Source organism: Pelobates fuscus, chromosome 2 (genome assembly GCF_036172605.1).
Source record: "Pelobates fuscus isolate aPelFus1 chromosome 2, aPelFus1.pri, whole genome shotgun sequence".
NCBI classification, from domain to species: domain Eukaryota; kingdom Metazoa; phylum Chordata; class Amphibia; order Anura; family Pelobatidae; genus Pelobates; species Pelobates fuscus.
In genome coordinates, this window is record NC_086318.1 from 377,823,624 (window position 1) to 377,841,056 (window position 17,433).

Consider the following 17,433-nt stretch of genomic DNA (forward strand, 5'->3'; position numbering starts at 1 on the left):
CAGGGGCCTAGACAAATGATTATTAATTATATAGCGGTAACTTAATTCACAGGGCTTTACAAAATAAATAAATATAAAAACTACACCATCAAGTGGTGAAGAGGCCCCCCCTTTTTTTTCCAACAAGCTTACCATCTTACTTAATAATAAAGTATTCCAGACATGAGGTAAAATATATATCTAATTTATTTTCATATGTATTATGAACTCTCTGTACCAGTGTGAGTTGTGTGGCTATGACAATGATAAAAGTAACTTTATACACACTAAATATTCTAAGCATATAGGGGGAAAGGATAACAGGGTAGTGAATTGGAAGGGGGAAGAGGCATACATGGGAAATGTATACTGCATAGTAAGTACATGTTGGGAGAGCATTATGGCAACTGATTCCAGTGGTTTTATGTCTCAGGCAGCCGTAGTACCTTTTATTCTATTGTTTTGGAACTTGCGTGGATGAGATACCAATGCACTAATGAAATGCACGGGATGGTGATACTCTGTAAGTGAAATCCTTTTGCTGCACATGAAATACTAACATAATTCAAGGTTATAACACGTTAGCAGGCCTGTCATGTCTCCCTCATTTCAAATGAGTTGCATTCACTGGAGAGTACGTGCACTCATTTTACGCATCATAGACTTCAAGAAACGGTCCTACTCTCATGACCAAGAAAAGAAAAAAAGAAAAAAAGTGCTTTTTGTATAAATTGCCTTTACTTCCCTTTTTTTTCCCTTGGCCACATGGAAAGCTGCGTACTCTCAAAAAAAGATAAGTTTTATCATAGCACACAATAAGACTGTAAAACAGCAAGGTTGGACTGCAACTCTCACTATTATTTAAAGCTTGGACTTCAAGTCTCATTATGTATATAGTGCTTACACATTCTGCAGGGCTTTACAATTATAGAATAGTAGATATTTAGAGGTGAAGAAAGCCTGCATTCTATGAAGATTTGAGGTAGGTAGGTAGATACATATCAGTAGGTGTCTTCCCTAAAAACACTTACACGTAAGGTAGCCTGACTGCGATTTGAACCAGAGTTTCATAGTTTGAAGGCTGGAATGTTACCATTGCTCTAACCAGACATCACTAAACACCCTACAATGGAAAATGTAGCAACATTATAGTTTCCCATCTGGGAAACTAGCATATACTAGCATTCCTCAGGAGTATATATGAACTGCAATTAAAAAAAACCAAAACAAGTGAATTGAAATGCACAGAATTTCTAGTCCGGAGTCTGGAACCATTCCAAAGAAACATGCACAGATTGCGGTTTTCAAATATAGTGAATGAAATAACTTGCCATGTCTCACCAGCAGTACTCCTTAGGCCCACATTTCTTTATTCTACCCCATGTGCAAGAGAAATAAGATGCTGCTGCTCCTGGTAGCTTCATCTATAGGGAGCTGAAGATGGGCACAAGGTACATTAGGTTTCAACTAAGTATACATCTCTGCCTTCTTATGTATGGGAAGTGGAGTTGGTAGTGAAGTCTTAAAGGGACACTATATTCACCCAGACCACTTCAGCTCAATGAAGTGGTCTGTGTGCCAGGTCCCTCAGGTTTTAACCCTTCAGATGCAAACATAGCAGTTTCAAAGAAACTGCTATGTTTACATTTGGGGGTTAAGCCAGCCTCTAGTGGCTGTCTTCCGAACAGCCGCTGGAGGCATATTATGCCTCCATCGCGCAGAGCGTCCATAGGAAAGCATTGAGAAATGCTTTCCTATGGACACTTTGAATGCGCAGGCGGCACTTGCCGTGCATTCACATTCAGCTCCAGTGACGTCGGACGGGGGAGCTGACGTCGGCGGGGGAGGAGAGGTAACCAGCGCCAAGGGAGCACGGTGCTGGAATAAGGTAAGCTGCTGGAGGGGATTTAACTCCTACAGCACCACGGGAGTGGGACCCTGAGGGTGGGGGCACCCTCAGGGCACTATAGTGTCAGAAAAAACGCTTTGTTTTCCTGACACTATAGTCATCCTTTAAGCCACCACCACAACCTTAAGTATTCTTATTTAGTATGTATTATAATATAGAATGTTAAAGGATCACTATAGGGTCAGGAACACAAACATGTATTCCTGACCCTATAGTGTTAAAACCACCATCTAGCCCCCCTGGGCCCCTCATGCCTCCATAAATATAGTAAAAATCTTACTGTATTCAAGCCTGAAGCTGTAAATCTGCATGCTGTTAGACTCAGAAAAACAAACAGTCTGCTGACATCATCAGAAGTGGTAGCCTGATCCAATCACAGTGCTTCCCCATAGGATTGGCTGAGACTGACAAGGAGGCAGATCAGGGGCAGAGCCAGAACGATTCAAACACAGCCCTGGCCAATCAGCATCTCCTCATAGAGATGAATTTAATCAATGCATCTCTATGAGGAAAGTTCAGTGTATGCATGAAGAGGGAGGAGATACTGAATGTTTTTTTGTCCCTTTAAGTATTAATATAGTGTGTCACGTTATTCTAAAATTACAGCAGGCACCACAGGTAGGTACAATGTCAGCTAGATGTGTATGTATAGTAGAGGGGCAAACAAGCTGAGTGACAGTGTTACATAATTATGGCAAATCGGGTTGTGCACCTGCTTAATAGCCTAAAAACCAACAACCAAAACAAGGTAAGGATGCAACGTTTTGATCTCCGATGTGATGTTTCTCAAGCCAACCCCAGGTCTGGCTGCACAAGGACCAAAAAAGAAGTGCAATTTCCTCTTTGTGTTTAAACCAACAATTGTGTTAGAGTTGGCTATTTGTTCTACAGTCTTAGCATTTCAAAGAAGCAAGAGAAGCAAGTGGGAATGTGCAATTGGGGTCTGAAATTTTTAATTTACTGCAAAAAAGGACAAAATTTGGAAAACAGAGACTCGACAAATATTTAAGGCGAGAACATGCACCGTAAAATTCTGGTGTAGCGAGTCCGGCCCCTCCTCCCTCCCTCCCCTCTCTCTCTCTCCCCCTCTTCCAGTCCGGCCCCCCCTCTCTCCCTCCCCTATCCGTCTCTCTCCCCCAGTCTGGACCCTCCTCCCTCCCGGCCGGCTCTCGGTGTCAGGCGGCTATGGCTCCGGCGCTGGTCAGGCCCGGTTACTGGGGGCCCCCCGACCTCCACCCTGGAATGGTGCGAGGAGAACTACGCCGTGTCCTTCTACATCGCCGAGTTCTGGAACACAGTCAGCAATCTGATCATTATCCTACCTCCACTCTTTGGCGCCATCCAGACTGTGAAAGACGGGCTTGAAAATCGATATGTAGTTGCCTACCTAGGTCTTACAGCTGTGGGTTTAGGCTCCTGGTGCTTCCACATGACCCTACAGTATGAAATGCAGCTTTTGGACGAGTTGCCGATGATCTACAGTTGCAGTATTTTTGTCTATTGTTTATATGAATGTTTCAAGAACAGAAATTCCTACAATTATTTGCTGCTCATTATTTTAGCTCTGTTTAGCTTAATAGTAACTACAGTTTACTTAAGATGGAAGGAGCCAGTATTTCATCAGGTCATGTATGGGGTGCTGGTTTCCTTTTTAGTGCTCAGATCGGTCTATATAGTGACATGGGTCTACCCATGGTTAAGGGGTCTGGCCTACACATCCCTCGGTGTATTTTTCATTGGGTTTGTGCTGTGGAATGTGGATAACATCTTCTGCCCTACCTGGAGAGGAGCGCGGCAGAAGATGCCTCCTGTGATCGGGGCCGTGACCCGATTTCATGCTTGGTGGCACATTCTGACTGGGCTGGGGTCTTATCTGCACATCCTTTTCAGTTTATACACAAGAACACTTTTCCTCAAGTGCCGGCCAAAAGTGAAGTTCCTCTTTGGGATGTGGCCAGTAATCATGGTGAAATCTCCGAAGAAACGCTGACCAAAATAATTCAACAGCACTACAGACATTCCGCAGTTGTACAGGCAGAAAATGGCAAAAGGACTCTCCTCCGCCAAACCTTCTATGCAGTGAAATTAACTTTGTTTGCAGTTTATATCTTTGTGGGTGTCTGTGTGTTCACGCACGCGCACACACAGACACACACACACACGCCAAGTTATTTATCCAGCTCTGCTCTGGTACTGCCAAACACAGCAAGAATGAAGAATGATGATTGAAACCTCACGAAGACCATGTTTGGAGATCTCAAAGGTGCATCAACTGTCAAGAAAGCAGCGTGGTTGATCTTAGTCCATTTTGGCCAGTTACAAGGAAAGAAGTGCAACTGTTTGTCTCGCCATTGACCTCATTAATTATCACATTAAAGTGACACCACTGCCTTGATATAGGCCAAATGTAAAAGAAAAATTAAAGGCCAAATTAAATGACACGGCCAACTTTTAACTTTGCCCTCTGCTAGGGCCATGTAAAACGCACAAGTTTCATTATTCTTCGTTTTTGGTCAGGTATTAATCAGTGAAATTTGGGAATTAAAAGAACAGCTGAAACTTAAATCGTTTTAACGACCTGATTCTCTACCCGTCCCGTGCTGCTGTTATTTTTTTTTTATTTTTTTTAGGTGTCCACAGATCTGTTTATTTCCAATGAAGGCAGCACCACGAGATTGCGGTGGAAATGTTTGCAATCAGTACGACACATTATTGGATCACTTGTATATTCCCACTAAAAACAGTATAACTCCAAACTAAAAAGTACACTATCAAATACTCCCTATGGAAATTGCTTGGTGGATAAATGCCTTATGCGCAATTGTTTGATTAGAAACAGTGCCTAACTTATTTTCTAAATAAATTTGTGCCTCTCATAAAAAAAAAAAAAAAAAAAATTCTGATGTAGCTTCGATTTGGTACAACAGCGACATAAGTAGTTTGGGATTTTTTTTACGGGGGGTGGGCATAAAAAGCTGTAAAAGCTTTGAAATTGCCAAAGATAAAGCCTTCGAGAATACAAAATAGTCAGGGCTTTAATGATCAACATGTTTCAAAAGCAGCCAGGTAGCTAAACACTGTTGGACTTCTATCTTTTCAGCTGATTTCATCTGCTACAGTGTCCTTGCTGCATCTGAGTAGTTTAGATTATTACTGACTGAATGAAAAAAAAAAAAAGGAATGTTTTTCGAAAAGCCTGGAAAGCTGACAGCTACATGCGTGTTGTAATGTGACTGAAAAAGATATCTGTACAGAATAAATATTTGTAGAGACACTTATCAACCAACAATCAGATATCAGGCCCCTTCTTGTTGAATAGCTCAGATAATGATATAATGCTAGTTTGTAAGCCAGTTCAATGTAATTACACAGATGCCAATGCACTTGGAAAAACAAATATTCAAAATGTCTGGCTATCGGTTTGAGAGTAGACTTTGAAAATATAAATCATTTTTAGTTGTATATTATTAGATTTGCCTACACCCGTGTCTGATCTGATGATCTAATGAATGAATAAATAAGTAAATCAAGTGATTATTATTTAACTTTTATACGCAGAACAATTATGGAACTCATGGTATTGATAGTACGTATCTAATAAAGAGAAAATGGAAAATTGTTGTGGAAGCATAGCAGGAGGAGTATGTTCACAGGTATAATGAGGATTTGTAACGGAGGGATTTATAGGTATTGATATTCAGTTGAGGCAACACATACAGGCAACATATAGGCTATCGAAATATGTCCATAATTGTGAGAAGTAATTTATATCACGTCCTGCTAAAAGCCACATGTCTGACATTATTTAAAGTCACATGCTCGCATTAAAATCCTGTCCCTGTCTTGAAATATGTAACATATATATATATGCATGCTAGTGACATGAGTGATATAATTCGCAAATGGTCGAAATACATGCTTGTGATATTTTAACATCATGCGTGTCGGCTAATTGAGTTATTGTATTTTTTTTTTTTTTTTTTTTTTTTAATGTTTTGCATTCTAGCAAAACCTGTTAAATCTACTGAGAAATACAAACATTGTCAGCATATTATAGCGGCAAATAGACAGCTGCAGCTTCCGTATACATATTTCTCACACAACATCTTTTTATCTTATTTTCCTTCATCCCAACTTCGCTTACGCATACATCCCCGATTTACATTGAGATCAGCTAAGCAACAGAGGATCTACCACTGCTTCAAGCAGAAAGGGTTGAAACGTCCTTTTGCTATAGAACTGGCCTTCGAGCTCCCACGAGGTAAGCAGAGAACTCATCAAATTACAGGCAGGTGCAGACCAAAGCACTTTAACACAGAGCAGAATGGACATGTTTTTTTGTTACAAAAATTCCTTTGTATGTATTGCATAAGAGTCCACATAGGCAAAAGCGTTATAATGTCATTCAAGTGCATTTGGTTTTGTGTTTAAAAAAAAAATTTTTAAAAAGGAGATTTATCAAAAAGGAAATATAGATATAGAAAATATAATTAATGGAACAATAAATTAGTTCATGAAAATAGGGAACACTAAAAGGGTTACATACGTCATCTGGGTAGTGACCAAATGTTGAGTGTCACAGAGGATGAAGCCTATCCATAAATTAATTTACAGTAATTCATTGACAATTGAACTTGACATTTGATGTATTTCTTATTTAGTAACCAACAGCTGAAATTCCTGATTGAACGTAAGCAACTTAATAAAGAAAGATAGCTTTATGTCCTGGCAAGTGTTTTCTTAAGGGCTGCCACTAGAATCTTTTGTTATTGAGAACAGCAAGTCATTAGATTGAATATATATGTACAGACTTACTTAGCAGAATCAAAGCCAAAAGAGATCTCAAGCAAGACATCAAGTACTGAATATAATATGACGATGAAGAGAAGTAGTTGTGAGTTAACAACAGACTCTGCTAAATTTTGCAAGTCACTTGTGATCACAAACAACTCCCTGTTTAGAAGAACAAAGCCTTTATTTCATTAAAGTTTTAAGGTTAGGTGTAAAAACCTCTAGCATAACTATTGTGCCTTAAGTCACTTTTTAGTTCACAGTGGCTTTCCTATATCGAAAATAAAATTCAGAATGTGCTTACTGGCTCCAGTAATGTCTAAGTCAATGAGGTACTTGTTTAAGGGGTATTTTAATCACCGTAAACATTGCAGGTTATTGCAGTAGTTATGGTGCAAGTGGTTTTAGGTGCTGTTTCACCATGTTTTGCCAAACCTTTCTGTGTAGATTGAATAAACCTGGAGCCCTCTTTGAGCTGAAATCCTGCCTCCTCTGCTGCTGTCCCTTGTTGTCCTACCATTAATGATGCAGACACTCTGCAAGCAGAGGTTATTGGCTGCGGCCAATCATTTCCTGTCTTTGGGTATCAGGAGAGCCCAAGATGTTGTCAAGCCACTTGAAAGAGGTTTGACAAAAAAAAAAAAAAAAACGAAAGGAAAGTGCCCTAGAGTTCACCAACTTACTCTGCAGGTTATGTTGCTTAGTGTGTCCCTTAGATCTCTCAGTCAAAGTCGGACTTCCACTTCATCCTTATGGGTTATTTGTTGAGCATATGCATACATATAATGCCACATGCTTGTACACGGCCTTGAGAATTCCTTATAGAAGTCAGTGGACAAACTCGGCACATGCACAGTGCAGCCATTCTTTTGTGAACATGAATGCAAGATGCTCACACAAATGGATAGAAGCTCCCTGCAGCTGTAATGCACATGCTTTTCTTTCTATTTACCTGACTGATATAATGTTGTACATGCATTCTTTCCATTAACTTTAAATATGGAAATATGATCTGCATGAGTTCCAGGGAGCAGTCACCTGTACATTTCCTGTTGGAAGTGAGAGATAAAAAGAAAGGGAGGTTATGGTACTATTTATTTTTTTTGGTGGCTGTTTTTTTTTATTGGGAGAGAGGGGTTGTCATAACAAACAAAAGTAACATGCACCTGTCAGGAAGAAAAACATTAAGTTGATTAACTGCAAAAAGGAACCCTAAAGTCCACATAGGCAATCATCATAACCACTACAGCCTACTGTAGTGGTTAGTGGGCCAGGAGTGCCCTTGAGCCTCCAAGAGTGAGTAGTCAAACCAACTATGAACAGGTTGGCAACTTACCCGGGGTCCACTGGAGACCTGACTCCTTTTCCACAGCCAAAAGCTCCTTCACTGAGCAGAGCCCTGCTGAGCACGGTGGCTCTCGTTGGCTGAACGTGTTCATCTAACAGACTTCGCCAATGAGACCGTTCTTAAATAGCAAGTCTTAAATAGTTTGACTACTTATGTGAAGACGCCATGACACTCCTGGCACCATAACCAGTACAGCGGGCCGTAGTGGTTATAGTGTTCAGAGTATCCCTTTAGTATGGTGATGTTCCGTTTTTATTAACTCTACGACTCACATGCTCACCCTTTCTTTAAAATGTAACATTCTTGCTTTCAAGCTGTCTTGTTACTGACCATAGAAGAAGAAAACAAAGAACACAGTGTGGATATCCTGATGGGTAATATCTATGATAATTCCCCAACATACTGATAATATATTTTAGGACACCAACTTTCAAGCCGAGAACTTAAAACAATTAGGTAATTCATAGCAGGAGGAAAAAAATATATCTGCAGACACAATTTATTTAACCAAAAGCATCTGTGTAAAATTCCGGAGGGCACAAATCACTTTCTAATCCGGTGACTGATGGTTTGTTTCAAACTGAAATAGTACTGATTATTTAAAGCTATGCTAATTGGGGTTTAACCATTAACTGTCCTTAACAGGAGAACAGAGCACATTAATTGCAGATTGCCAATAGGGAGTGGTTACTGCATAAAAATAAACGGAAAGTGAGCTATGGTTTAGGATTTTCATAAAAAACAGGAAGTAAAAAGCTTTCATTTCTAATTTACATCATATGCCAGGCTGCCCAAGCACAGACAGACCATACAATGCCAGTTTGTTTAACCTCCACAGACTCTGAAAGGGTCCATGCATATGGTACGATGGAAGAATTGGCTTTAAAGGTTCTAGCAGCATGCAACATATCTCCATTCTTGTGTCATTCGGTCCTCATTTCTGATGTAGAGTGCTGCCATGTTAGTGTACTGGTGCCTCATAATTTTGATACACACAACCATGGCTCATTCTGGTGACTATACACACGTACATTGGTGGTGCGCAGGAAGCAAACTGACAACATCAATTGGTATATAAATCTCTGATCTCCCTACTATGGATCCCATCAGAGCATTTAGATTTTGTCTCATTCTGGTATTGACTGTTGGTCCTTTGCATTCTTGACTTCTATATTACTGGTCCTCTCTAATGACTATAATCCTCTATAGTATATCTTTTATATAATAATATCCTCTATAATTTCTATTATATACCTATAATATCCTCTATAATATGCAGCTATCCCGTATCTTGTCCTTTTGGATAGTGTTGGTTACAATTCTATGAGTTGAATATATCTTTAGTTTGACAATGATCTTGTGATACTTTCCAAGCCCAGGACATGATAGGCCAATGACCTCACCGACATATGGAAATCCTGTAGAGGTCAGTTTGTTTTATACAGACGTCCATTGTATGGATCACCCAATAAATGCTCTAATAGCATTAACGAAAATGAAGAATTGAGGAATTTCACTTTCAGATTAGTGACAGCTCTTCTATAAGTGGGGTCATTTGACAACCACACTCTAAAACAGACATAGACAACCTTCGGCACTCCAAATGTTTTGTACTACACCTCCCATGATGCTTTGCCAGTATTATAGCTGTAAGAGCATTGTAGGAGATGTAGTCATCAACATCAGGGGTGCCGTAGTTTGCCATAACCAACTTCATTACCTTTACTCTACTCGTCTTTACAAATTTAGAAAAGAAACATGAAGTGTTGTTTATACGAAGTGTTTGGAAAAACGGTCCACTAAAGATCTAGATCGACTAACTATAATGCTTGTTGTTTACAAGGAGTATACTGATAGTCCGGCAGCTTAACACCTTCAGGATCGAATGCTATATTTTCCGGTTATCACAATCCAGCTCCTAAAGTTCCTATGTCCGCAGGGAATGCAATGTTTATTTAGCATGGCGTCATTAATGATCTTTAAAGAAGTTTCCATTATGTTAAGAGCTAGTATTGTCTGCTATGCTTAATCCAGCCAAGAAAACTGATTTTAAGGATAGTATATAGACAGACATTCTGGTTCTTAATGTGTTAAACATCATGGGAACTACAGACGGATTGTTAAAGATTAGTCATCACAGCTATTGATTGTATCTGAAATTATATCACCGCAGTACTTTAACCTAAGAACATCCCCTACAATTACAAATATTCTTTAGAGACTGGATGTTATTTATTAAAGGTTGCTATATTATTACAAAAGGAAGCGAAAAAAAAAGACAACATGTTTGTTAAAGCTCAAAATATAATCCATTCACTAAAATAAATACACGAACAGCCAAATGGAAAATAAAATTCAATTCAAATGAACAGGGAACTCTCCCTTCTTAGCCAATTTGAATAGAAGCGTACTTCATCTTACATTTTTCTATATAACCTTTGTAGTAATGCCAACAGATGTAATACATTTTACAGTGTAAGTGTATAGACGGATCTGCGGGAGAGAAGGAAAGGTTTGATATGCTCTGGTCCGTCATACGTAGAAATCGAGCGATCTTCTAAAAGCTGTGTTATGTTTCAGACCACATGAGCACTATCTACACCTTATGTCTCCAAGGGAAATGAAAGGGGGGGGGGGGGGGGGGGTTGGGGGGGAGAGGAGAAAAAAAAGAAGCCAGTTCAAAGTTCTCTTATTCAGCTTGCTCTGTGAAATTTCCAGCAGTAATAACAGCCAGTAGGAGACAAGGAGCCCTGTTGGGACTCGCAGGTGAATTGTATGAGTGCAGCTGTCAGCTTTGGGAATCACTCATCATGCCGTAGAGTTGGGTGGGATTGCGTTCAGCTGGACAAACATTTTATCTAAATCAACTGATGTGCAACTTTGTGTCCTTCTGAGCAGCCAGATCACACATTCCCCACCTTCTTCTTATCTTTCCATCAACACGCTATACAGGTGGTTGTTTTTTCCTTATTACTGCACCCAGACTGAGCAAACATTATTAGAAAAGCAGCCTTTAAGTGTAGAGAGGCCCTTTGTGACCAAAGTGCACTGGGGCATTCAGCTGTTCTAAGACTACTGCCCCTTGTTCACAGCTTGCACGTACACACTTTACAAGGACAGCTCTCCAGTCGCTTTCACACTACAACTCCCATTATCCCCAGCCGCAGTCAGGCTACAGCTTGAGAGAAAAAACTGGCAGTGAGCAGAAAATAAAAGGCCGTAACCTGTAGTGTCCAATCTAGTTCTGTAAACATTTGCATACAAGGTTCTGACGTGAATAAAATAAATTAGCGAGGATTTGGAATAAGAATAATGACTTCATAATAAACCTGGTCTAATTTCAATAAGTAGTAATTAATTGGACAATAAATTATACCGGCAATAATTATGGAAAGTGCTGCATTGTCTAGAATAATAACCATGATATTGATGGGGTTAAGGTAGAACTGACAATTCCATCATGGTTTCCTGGACAGATGTAATTTGTTGGTGTTATTGGGCAGTGCAAGAAAAGTGCTGCCCTGCAGCATGTAGAATTAAATTGATGCAAGAAGGAAGTTAAATCATTAATTAAGGAATTTTTCAGGATGAGATTCTACATTCTGCTGGGCAGTACCTATCAATACGCATACGTGATGTGTGTCCTGGAAAACGTGGTGGGTCGGGCAACCCTAGGTGAAGATGTTCTCTGTCTTGCCAGACTTTTATTTAAAGCTGGGGAAATGTAATGTCATTAATTCATAAATCAAAATGAAACTTGTATTAATATTCATGATTTTGAAAATACTATATAAACCAGCATGGAAACGTGCTTGGCTAGCTAATGTGCCCTCATGCAGAAGTGCAATAGTGAGATAATACACATAGCTTCTACAATAAACTGTGTATTGTCTCACTATTGCACGTGTGGGCACGTTAGCCAGCCAAGCACGCTTCCATGCTGTTTTATTACTCTCTAGGGATCTACCATGTTTTTCTGGCTACGTATCATCTAGCACAGGAAAAGTGCTCCCCTGCAGCATGTAGAACACAAATGTTATACAAGGGAAATTAAGTCATTATTTAACAAGACACCCAAAAGCCATTCTCTTAATCAATCAAAATTACCCCTCTACAGCTGTAAATGGACGGATCTCCTGTGCTCCATGAACCATAGGAGGGGACTTGACTAGAGTTGCCATTTCCACCATGTTTTCCTGGACAAATATTTTCATCATGTTGATTGGCAGAACATGAAACTCCGGCCCTGTATTATGGCTAATGTATATTCTGCAGGATTTTTGATTATCACCCGATTTACCATCTGCAGCATTTGACTTCAACATACTGCATGGCAGAACGTTATGTATGTTGACCATCAATTTGTATAAATTATGTGTGTCCTGGAAGACATGGGGTGGATATGGCCTCCCTAGCCCTCACCCCTTGCTCCCCTTACATTACCAGTAAATTTCTCTGTAGCTCGTCCTGCGTCTGAATATGGATTTTATATGCTTTAAATTTCCATTTTATCCTTACACATAGGTATGGTTTTATATCTGGCAGCAGAGCACAGAAAAAAGTTTTATATTCAGACCCAGTGTAATTTTTAGCTCCAGGCCCATGAAATCCCTAACCCAGCCTTGTCCGGGCCTTTGACAGCTAGTTCTTTACCTAAACATGTGACAAATACTCTTAAAACTAGGCTCGGACCTCAAAATCCCTGAGTAGGAAACCAAATTGTATTTTCATTCACTGATCCCAGGGATGAAAGCTTTACTGCATCTCTTTATGTGTTGGCCAGTGTGGAGAGTGATGGTAAGGAAGATAGCACATTAATTATCAATATGCCATTTGCTTACTAAAACTGATTGATATGAAGTCTGCTTACCCTTTTTATATATTCTTTGACATACAGCATCATATTAAATGGTTGAGCCATTTGGGCAGATTTTTAAAATGGCATGCTTTAAATATAATTTACCAGGGGACATAGCAGCGGAAAAATCTATCTGGAGCTCATACCTGATCATGATTCATTTCGGTTTGTTAGATTAAGATATTTGTAACGAAGTCCAAGTACCCTCTCTATTGATAAACCATCTTTCAACAAAAAATAAATACATTTAAAGTAAAGCAACGCACATTCGTTAGAAAAATAATCTTCTTAAGAAGTGCATTTTTCAAATCTGAGGATCATTTTAGCCAGATTTAATGTGGTCTGTAAAACTTGCTATACTAAAACCAGTCCAGCATGGGGAGAGATCTCAGGAGACATCTGCATAAATATCCTTCTAATGTATGCGTCTTCTAATTGAAATACTTTTAATAAGAGAATGTGAAACAGTTGGGTACACAACAAACCACTTAGCGAGAGAGAGAGAGAGCGAGAGAGAGAGAGAGAGAGAGAGACACAGAGAGACAGAGTGTGTGTGTGTGAGATACTTTTTAAACGGCAGACAAAATTGTGAAACACACACACAAATTCTGCTGTGACAAAATCCACAATTATTCAGGGTACTGTGATACTCCGATACATTGCACATGCATCACTGAATTAATACACCCACTCAAGAAAAAACATTGCCTGGCACAGCATGTTAGGAGTTTGTTTTTTCCAACAGCCAGGATTCCAGTTTTTTTGTCACCTGTGTGCTACAAACATTACCAGACAAAAAGAACGTTAAAAGGTAAGTACATATAACTTGACCAGTTAAAATGGAGTTGAAATACTCGGGGCTTAAAGAAACACCTGCTCTAGATATCTGATGGTGGTTCCAGGTACATTAGACAGATATAGTTGTGAACAGCGTAATGAAACCTATCTACTGGACAAAGTACAACAAAGATAAAACCTTTTATGATAACATCTCCCTTTTTCCGTTTCCCACAATGAGACCTGTTTTTACCAAGGAACAAAATACACGGACAACAGACAGCTTTGCTCAGAGACATACAAATACTAACAATAACAGTCTCAATCACAATACAAAAACTCTAAATATGGATCATTTTAAGCTGTGTGTACTATATAAAGTATTATTTTTTTTTAAATTCAGCATGACAGGGAGCATGCCAGATAAACAGAAAGCGTTAAAAGTAGGATTCAGCTATAGTGGATTGAAATAGTTCAAATATTAATGAAAAATGATTGAAATAACTCAACACCAATACAATGTACATTATGATGCCATGCCCTAATTTTGATAGGCATCGTGGAATAGGAGGGGAGTCAGCAAAAGGGTATGCCAAGGGAGCATTGAACATTCCCTGCTGAAAATTGTATTTCCCACCTCGCAATGCATGTCTGAGCAACTGGCAGCCATACTGACGACTGTAGTTGTTTGCAGATTGTTTTTGAAGCTCTCTGTATGGGCAGATCTCCCACCATCGACCACAAGATTTCTTCACAATATACAGGAGTTGCCTAATGAGATATATAAAACCTGGACACAAACCATTTAATGGTGAGACAGGGTCCAAAGTTGAGACAGTCTTACCAATTGCAGACCAGCTGGTGGAAATGAAGTACAAATCTTAGATCACCTCCCAAATGGCTGAAGCTGACGAACGGCAAATAATCAAGTAAAGGTTTAGGATTTTGGAGACTTTACAAGTAATATAAATGTTATTGATATAAAGGGGGGGGGGGGGTAGGGGGGAGAATGTGACCCTTTGCAAATGGGTTGAGAAACGCATTGGCACTTGGGTAAATAACGCAGTTGAGTAATACGTTTGTAAAGATTAAAGTAAAATCATGATTTGTACTTAAGTCTAATTGCAATAAGCTTAGCATACTAATCATTGTATTATACCATCCCCCATTCCCACATGTGTTTTGGAGTTAATGTATCTTATTAATGCATTATATGCATCCTACCGCTCTAGGTTTGCATGTTTGTAAAAGGAAAATGCAGTAAATAAATAATCCTGGTAAAAGCTCTTTTTCAATAAATCATTAAACAATAACTTGGGTGTTATAACACACTATATTAATAAAAAAAAAAAAACAATACGAACTGGAAAATATATTTTATCTGTAATTGACATGTCACCTGCAGAAACACTTTATGGTGTTATAACAATCTTTAAATTAAATTAAATGGAGATTTACTACATTTTTAATACCATCTGGAATACCTGAACAATCTGTAAACTATACAGGCAGATCTTTAACTGACAACAGGGTTGACGCATGCAACCATTTGATTTAAATAAAAAAAGACAATTTCTTTCATGAACTTTAGCAATTAATTTTTTCATTGAACCATGAGAAGATGATGGTTGCTGTAGTATCAGCAACCAGAATTACAACTGGCTGATACCATGTCCTAGACCAGTAATTCAGTATATCGGCCATGAGTCTATTCTTCTCCAAATTCCATACATCTTCACTGCAGACAGCAGATGGGATAAAGATTGAAGATAATTTGGATACAAGGTAGAAGGCCTAGTAGACACAAATGGGCGAGATCAGGGCGTAAGAATGCAGGACCAGAAGAAATGGAGACAAGATGATATGCAGTATCCACTTTAAAATATGTTTCAGGTCAGCCACTTCTCAATAATAATTCAACAAAAATTACAATGCACTGTCTCATATTTCCTCCTTAGCTCCCTAACCTATACATATTTATTTATGTGTGGACAGAGTGTGTGAATGAAATTTAAATGAAGTCCATATGAGTTTAGAACATTCTGTGGTTGATCTTTTGTTTTGAAATGTTACGTTTTACATATCCATCTACATAGTGTGATGTGCTGATAAAAATAATATAGAATTTATATGATTTTTATTTTATTCCAAGCAAGATCTCTTTAGAATTCTTGACACTATAAGAAATATTGGGGGTACACGTTCTCGGTTAAAGTATGGAATGCTCAAGAGGGATTTTTTTATTTTCAGTCTACGTACGTAGGCTGGGTTGATAGTCGATAGTCATCATGATGAATTCATAAATGGGTTTGAAAAATAAAGTTTCCCATACAGTGAGCCTCTCAATCCTTTCTTATAATGTTATTGACATTATAGCCAAATATACAGACGCATGCTGGGGGTAATTAATGCCAAGCACAGTAATTCTAAACATTAGCTGCATGCTGCAAACAGTTTGCCTTGGGCAAAATAATAAAAAAAACTATTCTGAAACATGTACATCACCACATCACTCATTTCTACTAATGTAATACACAGAGAGGTGAAAAACATACTAACCTTTACACAGGCTAAATAAGCTGTGCAGAAAATGTACTATGCTAATTTTGTATTCCAAGTATAAAAATATATGTGTCGGCTAATATGCACAAGCATTGGCAATTATAATTCAACCCACAAAACATTGTTTCAGCCTTTCGAACAGCAGCAGTGTAAGAATAAGATTAAATTTGCCTGTAGATAGGATACATGGCTCAAGCAGATAAAACCCTGTGCCTTGTGCCAAAAGTTATGTTTAAAGTTCCACTGCACCACTAAGAGAATCCATTGTGTGAGTAATAATTTGCATATTATTGCATTGCATTCTGGGGCTGTAGTGGAAATAGAATTGATCTTCTCCAAATTGGTTATACTGAACTTTATACCCACTCTTTAATGTGCATATAAAGAATGCCAGTATATTTTAAAAAGTGGTTTGCGCAAAGGAAAGATTTTTGTAATTTTTAAACTGAGCCATTACTTAAATAAATTTGCTGTATGTCTATATCTGTCTATCTATATGTCTGCCAATCTTGTATATATACACACAATATATATACTTACATCATATTGTTCCACAAGCACTTTTTTCTTTATGACTGCGTGTGAATCAGTCTTTTCTTACCCTCATTTTTCACATCCTTAGTTCGGCTAGCCTCCCACACTAACCCCTACCTTTGCCTGCATCCATCATAAACCTTTTTACATCTGCACCCTGTTTTGTCAGTGGTACATTTTATAGGAACCCTAAATCCACTATAGGTATATTTATTAATTCTTTTTTATTGTGCAAATATCTAAAGTTTAAATATTAAAGCAGAAATAACATGATACCTTAAGCTATGTGCAAGAAAAATCTTAAACAGATTAAATATGCAACACAAAGGAATACGTCCACATCCAGTATAACATGATGTATGGCTCCTCATTACAGATGTAAATAAGAATGTGATGAAGTATTCAATAAAAATGGAGACGAGACAGCCAGGTAAGGAAATGGAGATAGTGGCGTGTAAGACAACAGTTGTAAGAGCAGGAAAAAAAAAGACAATAGTGAACAGAAAATTAGCCTAATTGTTAAGTATGTATATGAACTGCTGTCTTAAGTATTCGTTTTGTCTAAGGTTGGTTTACAATGTTAATTATTTGACATTTACCTTTTATAACCCCACAGTTTTCACTGTGGCTCCAACCACGAGAGTACAAAAAATATGTAAAATGTACGGACATTTT

General features: G+C 38.5%; 1 protein-coding gene and 1 pseudogene across 4 annotated transcripts in view; one reads left to right on the forward strand and one right to left on the reverse strand.

The window, feature by feature from the left end:
- BCL11A (BCL11 transcription factor A) overlaps positions 1–17,433 on the reverse strand; it is a 118,598-nt gene that overhangs the window by 36,132 nt on the left and 65,033 nt on the right. The gene's annotated exons all lie outside the window — the stretch shown is intronic.
- Positions 3,074–4,026, forward strand: LOC134587404 (alkaline ceramidase 3-like; annotated as a pseudogene).